Source organism: Chrysochloris asiatica, unplaced genomic scaffold (genome assembly GCF_000296735.1).
Source record: "Chrysochloris asiatica unplaced genomic scaffold, ChrAsi1.0 scaffold00069, whole genome shotgun sequence".
Classification (NCBI taxonomy): Eukaryota; Metazoa; Chordata; class Mammalia; order Afrosoricida; family Chrysochloridae; genus Chrysochloris; species Chrysochloris asiatica.
Window position 1 is genome coordinate 1,637,165 of NW_006408587.1, and position 9,655 is coordinate 1,646,819.

Consider the following 9,655-nt stretch of genomic DNA (forward strand, 5'->3'; position numbering starts at 1 on the left):
CGCCAGACTGCAAAGTCAGTTTGAACTGCAAAGTTGGTGGTTCAAGCTCACCAGCTGCTCCTTGGAAACCCCACACAGGGTCGCTATGGGTCGGAAACGACTCGACAGCACTTAGCAACAAAATCGATAGATGCAGAAAGCATCAAAAGAAGATGGAAGGAATACACAGAGTCGCTGTACAAAAAGGAAATGGTTGATGTTCAACTGTTTCAAGAGGTAACATACAATCAAGAGCCAATGATACTGAAGGAAGAAGTCCAAGGTTCACTGAAGGAATTGGCAAAGAACAAGGCACCAGGAATTGATGGAATAAAAATTGAAATCTTTCAAGAAAATTAGGTGGCACTCACTCATCTATACCAAGAAATTTGGAAGACAGCTGTCTGACCAACTGATTGGAAGAGATCCGTATTTGTGCCCATTCCAAAGATAGGTGACCCAATGGAATGTGGAAATCATCGGACAATATCTTTGATATTCCATTCGAGTAAAGTTTTACTAAAGGTAATACAGAAACGGCTGCAAGCATACATTGACAGAGAACTTCCAGAGGTTCAAGCCGGATTCAGAAGAGGACGTGGAATGAGGGATATCATTGCTGACATCAGACAGATCTTGGCTGAAAGCAGAGAATATCAGAAAGATGTTTATCTGTGCTTTATTGACTATGCAAAGGCTTTCAATGTGAATCATGTGGATCATGACAAGCAATGGACAACATTGCAAAGTATGAGTATTCCAGAACACTTAATTGTGTTCATGAGAAACCTATATATGGACCAAGAGACAGTTGTTCAAACAGAACATAGGAACACTGAATGGATTAAAATTAAGAAAGGTGTATGACAGGGTTGTATTCTTTCACCATACTTATTCAACCTGTATGCTGAGCAAATTATCCGAGAAGTTAGATTGTATGAAGAAAAATGTGGCATCAGGATTGGAGGAAGAATCATTAACAACCTGCAATATGCAGATGATACAACCTTGCTTGCTGAAAGTGAAGAGGACTTAAAATACTGATGAAGATCAAGGACCACAGCCTTTGGTATGGATTGTATCTCAATGTAAAGAAAACAAAAATCTTCTCCACTGGACCAATAAACAACATTCTTATCAACGGAGAAAAGATTGAAGTTATCAAGGAATTCATTCTTGGATCAACCATCACCACTCATAGAAGCAGCAGTCAAGAAATCAAACGACATATTGCTTTAGGCAAATCTGCTGCACAAGACCTTTTTAAAGTGTTGAAGAGCAAAGGTGTCAGCTTGAGGTCTAGGTGCACCTGACCCAAACCATGTATTTTAAATAACCTCATATGCATGTGAATGCTGGACAGTGAATAAGGAAGACCGAAGAAGAATTGATGCTTTTGAATAGTGGTGTTGAAGGAGACTATTGAAAGTGCCATGGGCTGCCAAAAGAACCGACAGATCTGTGTTGGAAGAAGTGCAGCAGGAGTGCTCCTTGGAGGCCGGGATGGCCAAACTTTGTCTCTCATACTTTGGACATATTGTCAAGAGGGACCAGTCACTGGAGAAGGACATCATGTTTGGTAAGGTCGAAGGTCAGAGAAAAAGAGGAAGACCCCAGCGAGATGGATTGGCCAAGTGGCAGCATCAATGGGCTTAAATGTGGCAACATTTATAAGGTTAGTCCAGGACTGAGCAGTGTTTTGTTCTGTTGTGCATAGGATTGCTATGAGTCAGTACTAACTCAGTAGCATCTAACTATAACAACATGGATTGATGTTTGAAAAGACATGTAGGCTGAGTGGATATGGGAGGGAGCGTGGCAGTATATCCACAAACAGATATCATTTTGACAGGATATTTTTCCATAGATATTTAACTTTGCTGCAAATACACTATGAATGGTGTTCGTGAAAAAGTGGAATTGAAAGAAAATGGATTTTTTTTCCACAAACTTTTTTAAGCCCTCACATATGTGTGTACAAGGAAAATTTCATTAACTTTTAATCCATTGTTTTTGAAGCTCCTCATTTATGGAACCCTCATGGTGAAGTGCATTAAGTGGTAGGCTGCTAACTTTGAGGTCAGTGGTTCAAACTCACCAGCTGCTCTGAGGGAGAAAGGTGAGGCTGTATCATCCTGGAATCCTGGTTTGATGCTTCAGGAAAAACACTGAACTGCTAACTGCAAGGTAGAAAGTTCAAACCTACCAGTCACTACTCAGACATTCTATATAGCATTGCTGTAAATTAAAACCAACTTAATGACACTTAACAATAACAATTTCCATAAAGATTTATAATCTTTGAAAACCAAAAGTCTACTCTATATGATCGTGTCACTCTGAACTTGATTCAACTTGATGGCAGGGAGTTTTTGTTTATATTATGATGACTACAAGTAAAGTTCTTGTTTATTCATTACTTTCTTCAGTTTACTATAGGTGACTACAAGGTACAAACAGTTATGCATGCTACTATTGTTGTTAAGTGCTGTCGAATCGGTTTCGACCCATAGTGACCCTGTATAGGGTTTCCAAGGAGCATCTGGTGAGCTTGAACTGCTGACCTTGTAGTTCCAACCAACTTTGCAATCTAGTGCAATAACCCACAGTGCCACACCAAGACTCCATGCAACTACTAGTTGAAAAGTTGACAGTTTGAACTTGTTCAGAGGCACTTAAGAGACGCCTAGTGATATAATTCTGAAAGGTCACAGCTCGGGAAAGTCTAAGGAACTGTTCTAAACTACAAACATGTGATTACCATGAGTTGGATTCGACTTGGTGGCAACTAACAGTTATCACAGCATTCAGAAAAAGATATTTCAGTATCACTACTTACAAGGGAAAGTTAGGAAATCTTCTTAGACAAAACCAAGCAACTTCAGGGAATGAGTCACTGGACCTGGAGTATCTTAGGAGATACTATGATCATTTGGCTTAACAGTCCACAAAGACAGTGTTCTCCATCCTACTTTGGTGAGTAGCGACTGGGATCTTAAAACCTCATGAGCATCCATCTAAAGTTCAACTACTGGTCTCTCCCTGTCCAGAGGAAGAAGAGTGATGGGGAAAAAAAGACACATGGCAACAATTAGTCCAGTGTACTAATGGACTCAGTATATGAGTATTAGTATCCACGATCCTGAGACTGGAAAAATTAGATGGTTCCCAGATGCCACTACCAACTGCTCTAAAAGGGATTGTAATAAAAGGTTCTAGATAGAATGGGAGAATATGTGGAACAAAACTCAAAATCATAGAAAAGATCAGCCTTAATGGCCACTGTGGAACCCCACTGTGTGACCCTTGGTCATCCTTCCAGGCTGGAGCTGAACTCACCCTGTGAGCCAAGTAACAGATAAATCTACAGAGGGAACAACGTTAGTGAGGTACGAACACCATATAATAATCATTTGAGATAAAAAAAAGGCAACGTGTACCTGAGGACACAGTTCAGAAGGGATGGGAAAGAAGGAGGAATAGAAACAAGAAACGCAAAGAAGAAGTGGGATAAGTGATAGTACATTTGGGGGATTTGCAATCATTGAAATAAAATGAAATGTGTGTGATTTATTAAAAATAAACCTGATGATCTGCTCTATAAACATTCAACCAATTAAAAACAAAAAATTAAAAACAAAAAACCACCAAACCACACCCACTGCCGTGAGTCAATTGCAACCCCATAGGACAGAATAGAACTCCCCATAGGGTTTCCAAGACTGTAGTAACTCTTCAAGAAACAGACTACCACATCTTTCTCCTGTGGATTGCCTGGTGGATTTGAACTGCTGACCTTTTGTATAGACCTGGTATGGCACTGTGGGTTAATGCACCAGACTGCAAAGCCGTTTGAACTATAAGATTGGTGGTTCAAGCTCACCAGTCGCTCCTTGGAAACCCTATACAGGGTTGCTATGGGTCGGAACCGACTCGACGGCACTTAACAACAACAACAACAAATATAGAGAATATGCTGAGAAATTATAGCTTCATATTTTTATATTCTTTTCTAATAAAGATGTCACAGTAATGTATTTTTACTTCCCCTTGTATAATGATTAAAGATCAATCCAGGAAGAGAATATAATCTTAATAAATATATATACACAAAATGAAAGACCCCAACACACATAAATCAAACACTAACAGAGCTAAAAGGAGAAATAGACAACAAATAACAAATAGTAGTACACTTTAACACATCACTTTCACTGAAGGATAACACAATTACAAAGAAACTCAAAGATACAGATCTAAACAGCACAATCAACCAAACTGACCACATGGATACATGCAGAACATTCCACCCAGCAAAAACATAATGCACATTTTTCCAGTGCACATGGATCAAGCACCTGGAGATTATATGTTAGGTTACAAAAGAAGTCTCAGTAAGTTAAAAACCATTGAAATATGAGAGTAAGAAAAACAATTTTGCTGCAAAATTATAGAAGCCTTTATTAAGCAAAAGTATTTAAAAAATATATATGAAGCCATTGTTTCTCAAGATATCATCCATCTAGGTTTATACACATCTGAAGGTGGCATTTCCTCCACAAATTCTAGGCTTTTCCATTTATACCACATCAAAACAGCAGTTTGGACATCCTCAAGGGACTCAAATTATGTTCTTTTTCAAAACTATCAGTTATTAGAACAATATTTTAACAATATTGACAGACTCAAATTCAAACTGTAAACACGAGTAGTAATTATCTTTTTTAGCAATAGCCAACTAGAAACTGTATTCCATTTTGGTCACTACTGTATACACAGTGTTAGCATGTAGTTGGTGCTCAATAAATACTACTTATGGCTCAAAAAATAAATATCTAAGTGAATGTGTCTTTTCATAAGCTTGCTATTTATGATCCTGCCTGCACTCACTGAATCGTGGCTCTCTATCTTCCTAGCCTTAGAAAAACTTGAGGTTTGGTGGTAGTGTGACTGTAACACTAACTGTAGCTGCACCAACCTAAAATTAAGGTTTGTACCAGTTTAATGCTTTCTTCACAATCCCTGACCACAAAGCAGAACGATCTTCTTTCTCGCTTTCTTTCTCAACACTGTAATAGCATAAGCAGGAAACTTATCATTCATTGGTTTATTTTATGGTTGAATTCAGGCAAGGGATGGGGGTGAGGGTTCTGACTTCTCTTGACTCAACTGTTGAGGTAGACATGTCCAGTATATTAGAGCAATCTTCCAGTTTGTCTATGGTGACCACTATAAACAATTGGAATAATAACATCTTAAGCCAAAACATTCTTAATACATAACTCTAGCCTTTGACTCTGATCTTTTTTTTTCATACAAAGTTCAAGAGTTTTGAACAATCACAGATGGAATTTTGAGACATAGTCTCAAAACTTCATTCCTTAATTATCTGTATGGTACACTTCTTCCTAATGAAAACAAAAGGAAGTAATAAGTAAAGAATTATTTCTTTACAGATAGCCTTCAATCAAACAACTTGAATGAATCAGTAGTCTTGTAGGTTTGTGTTTAGCACCATGACAAATCTATTCAGCATTCTAAAGTTTAGTAAACAGAATCAGAACCCCACGTGGAATACAACTAACTTTTACATTTTTAGTGTTAATTTCTCCTTTGAAGTACCAACACAAACTTGAGACTTCCATAAAACCCAAAACCAAAACTTGTTGCCATCAAGTTGGTTCTGACTCATTGCAACCCTATAGGATAGAGTCAAACTGCCCCCTTCAAGTGTTCAAGATTTTACATCTTTACAATGCACACTGCCACATCTTTCTCCTTGCAGAGTGACTGGTGGATTTGAACCGCTGCCCTTTCTGTTAGCAATTGAGTGCTTTAACCAATGCACCACCCATCACAACCTTGTATAGGGTTTCCAAGGAGAAGCTGGTGAGCTTGAACTGCCGACCTTGCAGTGCAAATGACTTTACAGTCTGGTGCATTAACCCACAGCATCGCACCAGGACTCCAATGCTTATTACAGAAACAGTTAAAAGCATTTTGAGCCAAACATACTCTTTAAACCCTGGCATTTGGCAGTTTTAAAAAAAACAATCAGTAATAAAGAGTCATTTCAGAAATTTTCTCTATGCTAAGGTTTTACGTGGGAAGCTTTCTCACTGGCAGGATACTCACCCAAGTCTATTTGGTTCCAGAGTCTCTGCTGTTAACTACGATATTCCCCTAAAACAGAACAAATCACTTAAAGGAAAGAGATGTGAATACTTCGTCCATCTTTTGATGTGGAATAGCTCTTTTTAAGTTGAGAAGTTACAGAAAATTTTTTGCAAAATTGATCATGTGTGATTTGAGACTATACATTAAAACCCACAACATTATAACAAATTGAGTGGAATTACAGAAAATATGACAAAGGACTAGTATGATTTATATGAAGAATATATAAATTATTTTATTTTCATTACTAATATAAATAAAGGAGCCCTGGCGGCGAAATAGATTACGAGCTGGGCTGCTAAATGCAAGGTCAGCAGTTCGATTCTACCAGTTGCTCCGCAGAAGAAAGATGAGGCTTTTCTGTCTTGTAAAGATTTATAGCCTCAGAAACCCTATATTCTATGAGTCGGAAATGACTCTGTGGTACACAACCACCACCAATATAAATAGGGTTGCTGTGATTTGGCACCGATTTGACAGCACCTAACAACAGCAACAACAATATAAATAGTAAAACCTAGGGTAGACAGTCTCAGAAAATGAAATTGAGCAAGTTAACAAATAGGGAAAGAAACGCTCCTGACATAATGGTTAGCAACTTGGTTGCTAACTGAAATGTTGGCAATTCACACCCACCCAGTAGCTCTGTGGGAAAAGATCTGGCAATCTGCTCCCATAAAGATTGTTGTTATGGTGGTTAAGTGCTGTGGAGTCAGTTTCAGCTCATAGCAACCCTGTATAGGGTTTCCGAAAAGCAGCTGGTGAGCTTGAACCGCAGACCTTGTGGTTCAAATGGACCTTGCAATCCAGCGCATTAACCTGCAGTGCTACAAACCAGGACTGCACATGTGTATGTAGAAACTTAGAATTTCTGACGGTTACAGCCTAGAAAACTCACTGGGGCCAGTGCTACTCTATTACATAGGATCGCTATGAGTTAAAAGTCAACCGGATGATACCTAACAACCAACAACAAATAGGGTAATGCTTAGTTTGGCTAGAAACCATCAGAATGAAAATTTTAACGACCAATTTTCATTTGTCTGACAAATTAGCAAATAGTCTAAAAACTTGCAAAAGCAATTTAAACAAGACCAACATAAAATGCAACTCTGACACTCTTCTCAAGGGTATATAAAGTAATGGTGATGGTTATGTGCCGTGGAGTTGATTACAACTCACAGCGACCCTGCATATGGTTTCCAAAGCTGTAAATTTTTACAGGAGCAGAAAGCCTCATCTTCCTCCTGTGGAACGGCTGGTAGTTTCAGACTGCTAACCTTGAGGTTAGCAGCCCAACTCAATCACTACGATACTTTTTTTAAAGCAATTGGGTGGTGACAATACCTGTAATACAACAGCCCAGGCAGATTCATTTTCCAGAAAGTATTCATATCCTTTGTCCAATTCTCTATCCTTAGGAATTAATCTAAAAGACAGAAAAGTATATATATATTATACATATATACACTTTGTATACAAGAAGCTCTGGTAGCGTAGTGGTTACGAATCGGGCTGCGAACCGCAAGGTCAGCAGTTCGAAACTACCAGCTGCTCCGCGGGAGAAAGATGAGGATTTCTGCTGCCGTAAAGATTTACAGCCTCGGAAACCCTGTTCAGGGCTCACTATGGGTCGGAACAGACTCGACGGCACTTAACAACAACAACTTTGTATACATATACACTAAGATGTTCATCCTGACACTGTGTATATGTTGTCCCAGCCACTCCAGTCTAGAATTTAAAATGTAGTCCAAAAAATAACATTTAAAAATAATTTGAACTTTGCTTTCATCTGTTCCACAGAGGCCTCCGTAGTCTGTAGGTGCTTGTGAGAAGGGGCGTTCTGCCTCCTGGCGGTCCTGGCTATGATGTGGCATCTGCTCTGTCTTTGCTTTGCTTCACTCTGCTGTGAGACAGGGTGAGCGACACCATTGTCATAGTTTTCAAGAGCTGCTACAACAAATAACCACAGCGTAGTATATTACAGAACAGAAAACTGTCTTATAGTTCTGCAGGCTGGAAGTCCAAATCAGGGTGTTGACTCTAGGGGAGGAGCCTTTGTTTTTGGTAATCCCAGACATTGCTTTATATTTCTTGGCTCGTAGACAGTTGATCACATGATCTATCCATATCCTTCCTTTCTTTTATAAGACATTACTTAGAAGGAAATGGATTTAGGACCCAGCCTAGTATAGCGTGACTTCATTAACATAACAAAAGAAACCCCTATTTCAAACAGGATCATATTCACAGGCACAGGGGGCAGGACATCTAATATATATTTTAGAGGGGAGGGGGCACAATTCAATCCAGAACACCCACTCATGAATATTATCACTGTTGCTCCTATGGTTACAAATACTGATGCATCTGCAAACGAGGCCAGGACCCAATACTGAGGGGGTGTGTGGGGCATGTTCTGACTTGGGTGGATTACAGTGATATGCATCCATGACAGTATTACTTGTGAGACAGTGGTTTACTAAGACTACATAACGAGAGAACTATGATCATTAGGGTGAGCCAAGACTGATGTTGGGAATTCATCATCTTCATGTATTTTGTGCTTCATTCTCCTCGAAATTGTAATCGACTACTTTAAAAAAAAAGAAAAGAAAAAAATAATTTGTAATGGAATATTATTCAACCATAAAACAAAATGAAGCACTGTTAGAAACTAAAATGTGGATAAACCTCAAAAACACTATGCTAAGTGAAAGAAATCAGACACACCACAAAAGATCACATACTGTTATCATTCAAGTGATAATGAGATGTGCAGAATAGTTAAATCTACAGAGACAGAGCCCAGGTGAATGGTGTCCAAGGACTGGGGAAGGGGAATGAGAGTGGCTGCTGAATGAATACAGGGTCTCCTTTGAGAGTGATGAAAATATCTTGAAACTAGATAGAGGAGGTAGTTGCACAACATTATGCTAATGTCACTGAATTTTACACTTAAAAGGGTTAACTTTGTATAGAAACTATCTCTTTCTTTTCTTTCTCTATTTCCTTTCCAACCCAGTCCTTTGGTTTGGGTGGGACTGATGGGCCGCAGTGATTGGATTACTGATGAACACGTGACTAAATCTGAACTAATGAAAGTCAGTACTGAGATTTTTGAAACCATTTGGAGAGAGGCCCTCTTTCCACTGGTCTTGCTGGAAAATAAGTTTGGAGCTATTTTTTTTTTTTTTTTTTTTTTAATCATCTGTTGGTTTCTCACATTTAAAAGCAAAAAAAGTCTACACTGATTTCAGGAGTTTAAACTATGTTTCACAGTCATCTTCTCACTCATCCTCCTCCCAGATCCATAACTATCCAGCTGAGAAGATAAAACCTTCAGGTGGAGTTAAAATTCCTCCTCTCTGTACCTAAGACCAGCTTAGTTCCCTATTTTCAGTTGTTTAAAAAATTTTAAGGAAATATTTAGTACAGAACAATAGAAAGAATAATGGATCTGTGGCAGAGAATGCTAGTTACCTATCAAAATTCA